The sequence below is a fragment of the Mustela nigripes genome, chromosome 5 (assembly GCF_022355385.1).
Source record: "Mustela nigripes isolate SB6536 chromosome 5, MUSNIG.SB6536, whole genome shotgun sequence".
NCBI lineage: Eukaryota > Metazoa > Chordata > Mammalia > Carnivora > Mustelidae > Mustela > Mustela nigripes.
In genome coordinates this window covers 56,950,547-56,963,052 of record NC_081561.1, presented here as the reverse complement: position 1 = coordinate 56,963,052, position 12,506 = coordinate 56,950,547, and the positions used below count along the sequence as shown (strand labels likewise).

At 45.7% G+C, this 12,506-nt stretch overlaps 1 protein-coding gene across 6 annotated transcripts in view; it reads right to left on the bottom strand.

Moving 5' to 3' along the window:
• ADGRF5 (adhesion G protein-coupled receptor F5) overlaps positions 1-12,506 on the bottom strand; it is a 97,148-nt gene that overhangs the window by 64,802 nt on the left and 19,840 nt on the right. For 4 of the 6 annotated variants that reach the window (XM_059400297.1, XM_059400303.1, XM_059400301.1 and 1 more), the window contains exon 1: positions 4,144-4,425. The exons of 1 other annotated variant lie outside the window; for it this stretch is intronic. The gene's annotated coding sequence lies outside the window, so the exon portion shown is untranslated. Of the gene's footprint in view, positions 1-4,143; positions 4,427-12,506 lie in introns of those variants that run through there. One more of the 6 variants, XM_059400302.1, reaches the window with a different exon arrangement.

Genomic DNA, 12,506 nt, shown 5'->3' with positions numbered 1-12,506 from the left:
TCTGCTCGTCTCCTCCAGAGACGCGACTTTCTCCCGACCGCCCTGCAAGTCTCTGCTGTGCATGTCCTTCTGCAGTGCTCTTGTGAGTGTCATAGCATAACATCGTCATTAGGCATGACTCAGGTCAGACTGTCTGAGCTGCAGTCTCGACCACACTAGTTGCTGCTTTTGCGTGTCTCGGGCAACTTACAACCGTGTGTCCCTTCATCAATAAGATTGCTACTATAATAGCCCCTGCTGTATAGGTTATTGAACAACTAACTAACTGAGTTAACAGTCTTTGTAAAGCACTGAGCAGCATGGCACATAGTAAATGCTCAGCAAATATTACCAGTTATTATTAAAATTCCCAATGCCTGTGTGTTGCCTCCTGCTATGAGTGTGAGCTAACTGGGGCACCTGGGTGGCTCAGTAGGTTAAGCATCTGCCTTTGGCTCGGATCATGATCCCAGGGTCCTGGGATGGAGCCCTACATCGGGCTCTCTGCTTACCAGGCGAGTCTGAACCTCGGCCTTTCCCCCTAGTTCATGCTCTCTCTCTCTCTCTCTCTCTTAAATAAATAAAATCTTAAAAAACAAACAAACAACAACCAAAAAACAAAACAAAACAAAAACGTGTACGTTAACTAAAGGAAAGGATTCTCTGCCTCGTAATTCCCTAGCACTTAGCCAGTCTATCCAGCACAAATGTTTCCTCCAAACTCTGCCTCTTAAGTTTTCACTTAGGCGATGACTTTTAGGAAATTGGCAAGATGTCAGTTATCGAACCTTCAGGACCAGAATCATGCAATGTGAGTTGAAACGCCAAGGGGGTAAATAACTTGTGAATTCAAAGTGTACCTACAGCCCACGCAGGTATTTTGGTTGACAAGCCTTCCTGAGGCATCTACTATGTGCCAAAACTCACAGGCCCCGGGGACATGGACCTAAGCTGGGAGAGCCCTTCCCAGCGCTCTCTACACGGGACACAAACATGACAGCAAGGACCCACACTAGCTTGAACTATATTGAGAGATGTTGGTGGGGAGGAGAGAAGGTTCTAGGGGCACGTTTTATGGTTTAAAACCAACCCTGATTTATTGTCTATCCATGTGTAGATCAGTCCAGAAAGTGGCTGATCCGCCAGTTTCTGGACTGATCTACACAAAGGATAATTAGTATTTCAGTCTTTCTTCTCTTTCTGGAGATTGGGACACTCGTGTTAAAGTCACATGGAATAAAGTGGATGGCCCCATAATCATTTGGCACTAGACGAGCACATCCTGTTTACCTAGAACATTTAATCTGGGTTTTGAAAAATCCGCAAGGACCAGTCTATTTGCAGTGAAGTCAGGGGTGTGGCATCGCCCTTGTCGGCGAGCTGGAAAACTCTGAATTCTCATGTGTGAGTGTGAGATGGGTCTGCTTCTGCCGTAGGCAGCAGCAGCCAGAATCCTAATACATGTTGCACACGTGCTCACAGCGCGGGCACTCCTGGGCCCAGCTTCTCGGGCACACGAAGAAGGGTGGCTTCTGTTTCTCCAATTAGCCCCTTTATCTCTTACATCTAGCTATATGAGAGAATTACTTCAGAGATTAAAAAATATATACAATGCCCAGAAATTCTGATTTCGTTGTTCCAGGGATGTGCCTAGGCATTTTTCTTTTCTTGTTAATTTCTGGGGTGATACTAATGGACAGCAAGTGTTGGAATCCACAAAGATCTGGTCCAGGCAATAGATTTATCTACAGAATTATCTACAGAATTCCAGCAAACCTGGGAATCCATGTTGCTCCAGAGCTGACAGGATCCAGCCGATCAGTTAATTCTCTATTAAACATGCTTCCTATCCTTACATTACTACCCAACAATGGGGTGGGAAAGCCAGAGACCTGGGTTTTTTCCTTATCTTGGTGCCCCCAAAAGATCCATTGTGTGATGCTGGGCAAACCACTTGGTTTCTGAACCTTTTATTTTTGTGTTCCATAAAATGAGATCGGACATCTGCTTCCCCTGTGGTGGAGTGAAAGAAGGGGCTGGTCTCTGCCGGGGCTGGTGCCCTGGCATACAGTGAAGACGTTAATTGGATTAGCCAGGCCTGGGAGAGAAGTTCCGGCAGACAAATTTAACAGGAGGCTTAAGAAGCACTACAGAATGTCCAAATTCAGCAGGGCCAAGAGGCCATCTTTTTTGGGTTACAGAAACCTTGAGAAGGCCAAGAAATTACCAAAAAACAACTGAAAGTATTTTGTAACTACTCTTAAATTTGACAGTGCCTATATGTAACTTCTTTCCAAACCTTCTCTCTCCATGACCCATACCAACTTGTTCATAGTGATTTTTAATTCTTCACTTGTCTCATAACATTGTATGGGGGAAAAAAATGAAAGGTCCCTTTTGTACAGAAGGCTAGAAGAGGTAGAAAGTGAACTTATCTGTTTTAAAAAAAAAAGTTATTGGGGCTCCTGGGTGGCTCAGTGGGTTAAAGCCTCTGCCTTCAGCTCGGGTCATGGTCTCAGGGTTCTGGGATCGAGTCCCGCATCGGGCTCTCTGTTTGGCGGGAAGCCTGCTTTCTCCTCTCTCTCTCTCTCTGCCTGCCTCTCTGCCTACTTGTGATCTCTGTCTGTCAAATAAGTAAATTAAAAAAATTTTTTGAAAAAAAAGTTATCATCAATTATATAAAAAGGGAAATCTCTCCCATCCTATCCTGTCTTCCCTGGATGAACCACTTAATCTCAGTCGCTCCTAGTTAGCTACCTAGCTATCCGTTCATCCATCTACCTAACTCACTTTCCTCTCCTTTTCTTTCCTCTCCTCTCTTCCCCTCCCTTTCCCTTCCTTTCCTTTCTTTTTCATCTTTCATTTCCAAAACAAGGCTGCCTTTGATGGCCTTCAAGAGAGGACCAAACCTCCAGTTGGAAAATCTAGAGTTTAATCCATGGGGAACTATTATTAATATTACTTGATGAGGCCAAAATCAACACAAAAGTAATAATGATAAAAATGAGTACAACTCTTTCAGACTCGTCTAAGTGCTGAAAGTGCTGTTTGCACCCTCCCTTTGTCATTTGATCTTTGCGTGAGAGACGGTGCTGTTAAAGAGAGGTAAATGAATCTGACAGTGGGAATTTATTGTACTCTGTGCCCTGGCTTGTCCTGAGAGCTGAGAAGACAGAAATAACTGGGAAGATGCACGACACACTATTGATGGGGTATTTGTGGGGAGAAGAAGCGTAAAGCCGAAGGCAGAGGCTTTAATCCACTGAGCCACCCAGGAGCACCAAGAGTGGGTACTAGAGAGCATGAGACATTGTTACAGCAGGAATATATTCATGTGCTACTGGTACCATCCGAACATGAAAGACCAAAAACCCGAGCCCTTCATGAAAGGAAAAACTGAGTGCCAGTAAAGTGGCATGGGCTGGCTTTCTACAAAGCATAAGAAAACATGGTTTAAGCAAGCCACACTTCAGAGAGACTCTCCTCCTTCTAGAACGCTCAAGACAAGTCTGCCCATCTCCCAAAGCCAGCACTTTTCTTATCTTCCTTCCTAGCACTGACCGTAAACTCTTCCCCTCCGTCATGGGTGAGAAGGGACTGCTGAACACTTCGGGGATCACCCCTTGTCCAGGTGAATGCCTGGGAGCTGACAGAGTTCACGGTGTAGCCTCTTGCTTTGTCAGCACACAACCACAACATGGCTGCCTGGCCATGGACACACTCAGGGCAGCGTTCATGAATGCTCTTGTCTTTATGGTATTTTCTGGCTCGGGGATGGGAAAATTCATTGAACAAAAAAATAAAAGCAAAAAAAGGAAAGAAAGAGGAAAAGAAAAGAAAAGAAGGAAAGAAAGTAAGAAAGAAAAGGGAAGACAAAGAAAGCTCTTTATTATAGCGGAAACCCTTAAAAGATGCCAGTTGGTTACATGATACCTAGTCTTCCTAAACACAGTCTCATCAACTTGGCCAACAGCCTGCAAACACTCTTGACCAAATATGCTTTATATGCTTTACGCAGGCAACATCCATGTCACAGCCACACAGAAGGAAATCAGGCAAAGAGGATCAGAACTGGGCGACGTCTTAAAAGAAGTGTGGAAGTGACTGAGGTGCCCCTGAGGTCTTGCTACAGAGGGAGGTGAACCACAGCAGAAGACATGTTACCTGTCCGCCACCGCAGTCCCCAGGCTGTCTTCTGCTCTGATCAGACGCCTAAAACCATCCAGATTTCCCCTATGAGGCCATCTGCCCCACGGTCTCCAAGAAAACCTATACCCGTTGAAGGCAAAGCCGAGCAGGATTCATTGTGAGGGCTCAGGCAGGACTGGCAGCTCCGTGCCGAGCTCAGCCTCACCGCTGTCCCACGCCTCCCCTGCTGTGGTCCTCCGAGCCTCACAGCGCCATCCGTGAGAGGCTCGCTGCTGTTTGAAAAACAAGAAGTGATTTCCTGGTCCTCTTCCCCGGAAGGCGTGTGCGATTTCCCTTACGCCCATGGGAAGTCCTTCAGATCCTTCTTATCTGGAAACCTCTCCACTGAGTGGCCAGACTTGTTTGGCCAATGCCCCTGGTCCTTGCTTTCCTTTTACCAAAGAAAAAAATGAGGAAAATGAAACCAAAGCAAACCCCAAATGGGTTAGGGCTAAGGGGGTGGTATAGGATGCCTTGTTTAGACCTTCTGAGATGTTCACTAAATTGGATTATGTTTTCAGAGTGGGAGGAAAACAGTGATGAGTCCTTGTCTCTGGCAGTGTCAAGAAGTCAGAAAATTAAAAAAAAAAAAAAATACGCAGCAGAGTATGAGAAGACCTAGAACTGTCATTAGTCCTAGCCCTGGGCTTTAGAGAGAGCTGCCCTTCAAATCTGCCACATGAAGGGGATGGCTGGTTCTCTCAGATTTCTGGGAAAACTCTATGGATATTTATGCTTCAAATACTGTGATGCTTAAAACATCATCTTAATAACAACACTAATATTTCAAGGTAAGAAGAAACATGGAAAAGGGCCAGTTGGCAGACTGCAATCAGATTGATGGGTTTAAAGATGAATTGTAATCAGAGATTTTTAGCTGGAGGCGACCTACCCATCCTCATTTTGCATGTCAGGAAACTTGGATACAAGGAAAAACGGTGATTGCCCCAGGTCAGAACACAGATGAGAAGGAACAGAGTATCGTTCACTCATTCTTACATGTTAGTGTGGGCAACGGTCAGTTTCCTACTCCGGACCCTGGCCCCACGGGGAAGTTGACGAATCTGCCTTGCAAGTAAGGGGTTCAGGTGGGTCTGATGCAGGCAGTCCCCAGACTGTGTTTAGAGAAACCCCTGAAACGTCAGAGCAAGGACTCCAGGGTCAGACTACGGGGATTCAAACTGTAGCCCCACAGGTTTCTATTTATGAGGCCTTTTACACATTACAACGCTTCTCTGAGACTTGGTTTATTTTGTGTGAGAGTGGAGAGTGGATACCCGTCCTGCTGAGTTTACAGGTTCCAGTGGTTATCCTGGCAGAGAGGAGGAGCTCAAGAACTCTTTGGGACTCTCTGGGGACCTGGGCTCTAATCCTACAAGCTCATACTCTTGTCCTGCTTCACACCACCTCTCTCTCCTTTTAGCCCACCTTTCCATTCGGTCAAAGCTCTCACCCTTAGGCATGTTGACAACTGCCAGTGGTACTCAGGCTTGAGAGAGAGACAAAAGAGGATGACCCTTCACAATGTCATTCGAACTTCTGGGGCTGATTCTCAACTACACTCTCTAGTTCATTCCATGTCCTGGTTAGGACGTGGTTGGACGGTTAGGCAGTCAGGGCCAGGGTCCCCAGCAAGAAAATACAGAGCCAGGACAGCTAAGATCAAACAGCACTGACAACCCGTTTGCCGCTCAGACAGGAGCGCACTAGCATTTTGCTTTGCAGCCTTTGCAGAAATGACTTCTGCAAAATGGCCTAAAATAAGACAGTTAACCACAAGGCATTGGTCAATATCACGGGCCTGGGGCAGTGAAGACCTAAGCCACCAGCTGTCAGCAAAAAAGACCATCAGCATGTAGACAGGAACCTAACAGTTAAACAGATACGTGGCCAAAGCCCTGACTGGCACGACTCAGCACACTCTGATTGCTTAAGACAGTTCTGCAAAAGAGCTCATAAAAACCTGTAAACTTAGAAACTCCAGGGGCAGCCCTCTGGGGCCCCCCTTCCTCTCCAGGAGCTTGTGCTCTTACTCAATGAACTCTGCTTTGCTGCCCACCACTCTTCGTCTGGTCTGCCTCTTCTTTCTTCACAGCGGCGTGACCAAGACCCATGGGCACTGAAGGCAGAGAAATCCCACCATATTGTCACCGGGAGATGTGGTATTTGCCCACCCCGCTGACTCCCCACTTCCTCCTTGCTGCCCGCCCAAAGTCTGGCTGGGGAACCCACGGAAGGCAGCCTGCTCCCTAGGGTCTGGGGGCATCATGATTGGTCTAAAACACGCTCATCTCCTTCTCCTTGCCGGGCAGCGGCCTGTGCTTGGACGTGAGGCCGACTGTGGTAGCTCACTACCTCCGGATTTACCTTTCAGGGCACAGTAAAAGTCCTTATTATGTAATCCAGTTCCAGTGGGGGTTTCTGTTGTCTGTAGCTAAAAGCTAAAAATAGTAACGTGGTGAATCACAATGAAGAATAAATCTTTTGAGTCTATATAAAATACTACTCTTGCCCCCCCGCCAAAAATACGAGGAAGAGCATTAAAACACATACACACAGAGCCAGATGGCTTAAATCGCATTCTGAAATACTCCAAAATAATTTCCCATGCTAGATATTGGAGATATTAACTTATTTTTCTATAGGAAATGGACAAAGATACCCCAGATTCTTTTTTACATTAAAAATATACAATATTGGGGCATCTGGGTGGCTCAGTTGGTTAAGCGACTGCCTTCAGCTCAGGTTATGATCCTGGAGTCCTGGGATTGAGTACTACAACGGGCTCCTTGCTCGGCAGGGAGTCTGCTTCTGACCTCTCCCTTCTCATGCTCTCTCTCTCACTCTCTTTCTCAAATAAATAAGTAAAATCTTAAAAAAAAAAAAAATCTACAATATTAGGGGCTCCTGGGTGGCTCAGTGGGTAAGCCTCTGCCTTAGGCTCAGGTCATGATCTCAGGGTCCTGGGATCAAGCCCTGCATCGGGCTGTCTGCTCATCGGGGAGCCTGCTTCCTCCTCTCTCTCTGCCTGCCTCTCTGCCTACTTGTGATCTCTTTCTTTCTCTCTGTCAAATAAATAAATAAAATCCTTTTAAAAAATCTACAATATTAAATATAAATAGTGGAAAATCCCCCAAGTCTTGAAAACCTTAAGGAGCCGGGGGTTGAGAGTATGGACCCTGGATCTGCCCACCAGTAGCTCCGGGGAACTTCAACATGTTACTTAATCTTTCTATGCCTCAGTCTCCTCATTGGTAAAATTAGAGTAAGAATAGTACTTACCTCAGGGTCCCTGTGAAGATTAAAATGCTTGTAACAGTGCCTGGCACACAGGGAGCGTGTGTAGGTGTTGGTTATTTTTACCTCCATGGAAAGGAAATTTTTGCGGTTATAATACGGCTGCCTGTATGGATTTGCTTTCTGCCAGGTTTGCCTCTACTTCAGCAGAGATTGGCCCTTTGAAGATGCCTGTGAAATATGTCTTATCTTTGGCATGAGATTGGTTCCTTTGGGGATAACTTGCGTGGATTAGGATAAATGTAGATAAATCACACCGGCTGTGTGGGGGAGGAATGAAGAAAAACCAGGAGGTCACTGGACATTAATGTGGTAGTAAAGAACACTAAAAGAATTTTGGGGGAAGACCTCTTTGGAAAAGAAATTGTAGGATAGAACTAAATGCCCCATAGCCAGTTAGAAGGCACTGGAGGAGAAAGAGAAGTTCTCAGACCTTGGTACTTAAAAAAAGAGTAACAATGTCAGGGAGCTTGATATCCAGGTCTTTTTGTTCTTCTTTTTGTAAATACCAAGGTCTTGCCTGAAGAAATACCCCCGGTCAGAGTGAGCTCCAGGACTCACTGCTCTGAGATTTCCTGCTTGGGTTGAGTTGTGGGTGGGCTGTGGGCACAGCTGGCTCTCGGACATGGAACCGGGCGTTGTCAAGGTGGCTGTCCCTTCGCTTCCCTGAAGAGCAATTCCTCTCTCACCCACAGTCCCGCTTGTTGCTAGGAACACTCTGTGCTGGTCCCACTCACTTTACAATGAAAACAAAGACAAATAAAAAATGGAACCACCATATGGTCTCGGCTGCAACCCAGAATTAGCTGCTGATGGGGAGACTTTGCCCTGTCATGGCTGAGGCTTCCAATGGCTGTGTCAGAGGCCCTTCTCCTGAATTCTAAGATGTTGGAGTCAGTGGCACGTCAAACCCAAGCTTCTTCGACCAGACTGTGGTGATGCCTTCAGACGAACTAATGCACCAGTCATGTTATATGTGTTTGTAGGCACGACCTGTCTCTTAGGACTTGAGCATATCCCCTCATTCCACACAGAGCTGTTTTCTCAGGCAGAAATGTTGGCACCAAATTAACATGTATTTCCAGCATGTTCCAGACTGCTTCACTGCCCAGCCCTTCCCTCTTGCTCACCTTGGTAACTTGTAGTCTCCTTTTAAGCTATAGGTGTTATTTCTTCCAAGGACCCTCCTATCCCTCCCAGTCTGGGACAAGCGTTCCTTCTCCCTGGACCCATAATTCCAGGTCCATGTCTTTTTTTTTTTTTTTTTTTGCAGTTACCACACGCATCCAAATGATTATTTTAATGCATTGACTGTAAGCACCTTGAGGGCAGGAACTAGTCTTATTTATTGTATGCTTAGCAACTAGTATCTTGCTGACATATAGTAGGTGATCAATAAAAGCAAAAAGAAAATGAAAGTGCTCCATCTCATCCATTGCTGGTTCCCTCTCTTAACACTGGTGTGTCCCAATGTCCCAGTGTCCTAATTGGCTCAGTCTTTGCAACTCTACTTTGTTGATACTAATTTACCAGGTGAGTTCCAACATGGTTTCAAACTTTGTGTTGGTAACTTCCAAATGTACGTCTCTATCATGGACCTCTCTCCTGAATTTCTGACCCATATCCAACTGCCTACTTGATATCTGCCTGCTTGGATATTCAGTAAGATCTCAAATTGAATGTGACCAAAACTAAGGTCCTGATCTGCCCTCCCAAACTAGCTCTTCTAACCATCTCTCCCATCTTAGTAAAGGGCATGGCCATCCTTCCAGGTTGCCCAGACCACAGCTCTGAGGGTCATCCTTGAGCTCTCCCTGTCATCAAATCCCATCATCTCTACCTTCCAAATATGTGCATGACTGGGCATTTCTTACCCCTTCCATTAACATCATTCTCATCAAGCCATCATTATCCCTTGGCTGCATTATTATTATGGCTTCTAATTGGTCTCTGTGCAAGACCAGAGTTAGAATGGTCTTCATAAAAGGTACACTGTGTGAGGTTAACCTATACTCACCTCACACAGTCCAAGTCCAAGGCCCTTCAGTGACCTGTAACATCTGCCTCCAACCCCGTGCCTCTGCTCCTCCCACCGTTTCTTCCCTTGATTCCTCCCCTAGTTCTGTCCCCTCACTCACAACCCTCCAGCCATGCTGGCCTCCTTGCGAGCACAGTTCCAGCTCAGAGTCTTGGCACTTGCTGTGCTCTCTACTTGGAATGTTCTTTGCCCAGATATCCTTGCGCCTTCCTCCTTCACCTCATTCTCACCGTTGTCCAAACAACGCTTTCTTACTGAGGGCTTTGCTAAATGCCTTATTTCATATTTCCCAATCCTCCTTCCCTACTTTTTTCCCATATTGCATATGACCTCACATATCCTATAATGTACTTATTTGTTTTGTTTATTGTCTGTTTCCACCTTCCATCTACTTCACTAGCATGAAAGCTCCTGGAGGGCAGAGACGCCTAGTTTGTTCACTAAACAACAGTATTTGAAAGTGTAACATACAAAGTCGTGTATGTTACAGCGTTAGCACATACACAGCAGAATTATATACAAAAGTGCGCAACGGTTCAATTTACAAAACCCTCCCACCTCCACCTCTTGGCAGGATAAGCCCTGTTTTTTTTTTTTTAATCTACAACCAGATGTGGGTAACCCTTTTGACCCCCTGCAGCCCAGGGTCAGCTCTCTTTTGGTGTTTCTATATCAAGGCCAGGAAAATTCCCCTCCGGCACTGACCTGTCCTTATGCAAGGAAGGAACCAACAAATAATTGGGCAGTTTTATAGTATACAAATGGTCTTATTCTTATCTTTTGTGTGTATATCTTGGCAGAGTCTCTGATAATTGGAGTTGGTCATATTTGCACTCAGCTAGAGCCTCTCAGGTTTAATTTGCACTTTACTGTTCCTGAGCCCATTCCACCAACAGACAGATAAACAGAGTTATTACACCTTCTCTGTGCACATAATTTCCAGAGAGTGATATTACATTGCTATGGAAGATTCCAAACTTCCATCTTTTGAACCAATTAGATGCAGTTGACAGCCTCATTGTACCTTCCTTTTTAGGCTCCCAGAGATGGCTCTGGCTTCTCTCAGAAATCCAAAGCACACCCCATATGGAACCCTGTTTTGGACTCCACATCCAGCATTAACTCTCTACATTTTCCCAGAAGGAAGGACAGCACATGGGGAAATGGAGGCAGATTCAGGACCAGGCTCCATAGAGGTGTCATCAACAGCTCTCTTTTGACCTTTATTGACCTTTCCTTGGGGAGGGTTGACATCCATGGCCTGGGAGTCATCCCCAGCCTTCAGGTTCGCCCTCAGTTCACACAGGTGACATGCTATTCATATAACAGGAAGTGCTTGCTGATGCCCCCACTATGACATACGTCACCCACACATCCAGCTGTGATGGACAGGAGGTCAGTCATCGATTGACTAAATTCATCATGGATTCCTCCTCCTTCAGCCCTCCTTGCTCTGCTCACCACTTCTGTAGGCATCATGGTGAAGAGCAGGCTATTTGAGGACATGTGCATCCCTTCCTATCTTGGTCTTGGCAGAAATCTATGTAGAAGGAAGCTGCATTTCTTCTACATTGCACATCTTCTTCTGTCCATGCACACTGGGCAGTCACTCCTGTTCTAACCTCTGCTCCTTTCTTGTGTCTCTGATCTGCATCAGCAGATATCAGGTACCTCAGGTAGCAGAGAGTGTCCTCTGCAAATATGTGACAGCCCCGAGTTTGGATTTGCAAAACCCTGTCCCTGTAAGGGCAACTCCCATCCAGTTGCCATCGCTCTCTACTGTTTTCAGGGCCACACTTCTTCTGAAGTTGACTGGTGAACAGCCATGGTGCCAAAACCACTAGAGAAATATGAGTGAAGGAGTCACACGTGCTAGGAGAAAAGTAAGAATCAAAGAATGTTATACTGCGGGGGCCCACTGATCATTCATCCCAACTATCTATTGGCAGAGGAACATTGGGAGGTGACCAAGGTCACAACACCCATCAGTGTCAGAGCCAGAACTGGAATTTAGACCTTCTATCTTCCCATGCAGAATTTTCACCAACTTGTCCTGGGGCGTGTCCTCACCTCACCCCCACTGGATACTGTGCAGATCCTTCTCCTCCTACTTCTAAATTGGAACAAGTGCATCGTACAGGTAGGGCATTAGTGGTGATTTCTGAGTAGAGAAAGAGACGATATTATACTTGAGTTAAATTTGTAGACTTTTCTTTATCATGCTCGGTTCACAACTTAATTAGTGCTTGAAATGATGCCCTAAATCATAAAGTAGACCAATTTTTCCAATACCTATGCTCTTTCATGGGAGAAAGTTAAGCAATTCTTTCTAACATGTTGGAATGTAGATGAACCAAAAGTACTGTCAATGGCAACATGATGGTCTAGATACACACCGTCAGGGGAATCTAGTACTTCCAAAAGCAAAGTCCCAGCATGGTTTTGCTAATACTGTGCACAATAATGCCCCCCCTGCATGATGTCCTGCTTATTAATAGGGTTACAGAAGTCCCCCTACATGGACGGGAAGGAACTCTACCATCTTGGCCTAAGAGTGGAAGTAATTTCTGAAGTAGAGCTGGAAATCCCTGGCACATAACTGGTGCTCAGTAAAATTGCCAAGACCTGCAATATGGAGGTAGCACTAATAGGACAATACCAGCTCTGGTCAGCCACAGAAGGCCACTTTGTGGTACCACTCACCCCCCACACAAGTGTACATCTCACCTCTCACCCAGAGTCACCACTCCTGGCTCTACATCACACCCAACAGTTATGTCACTGGACTAACACTTCTCCCAAATCTACAAAAGAATAATGCATTCTTTTTAAATGTCCTTTCAAGAATACATAATATGCCAGGCACAATGACAGTGTTTGCTTGAGAAAGAAATCAGAAAGACTGGCTGACGCCTATGTCTATGAAGAACAACAAAGCCTCTGAAATTCAGCCCCGCTGAGGAGAAGCATAAAATTGGGGGTAGCAGTGGTGAGAATGGAAAAT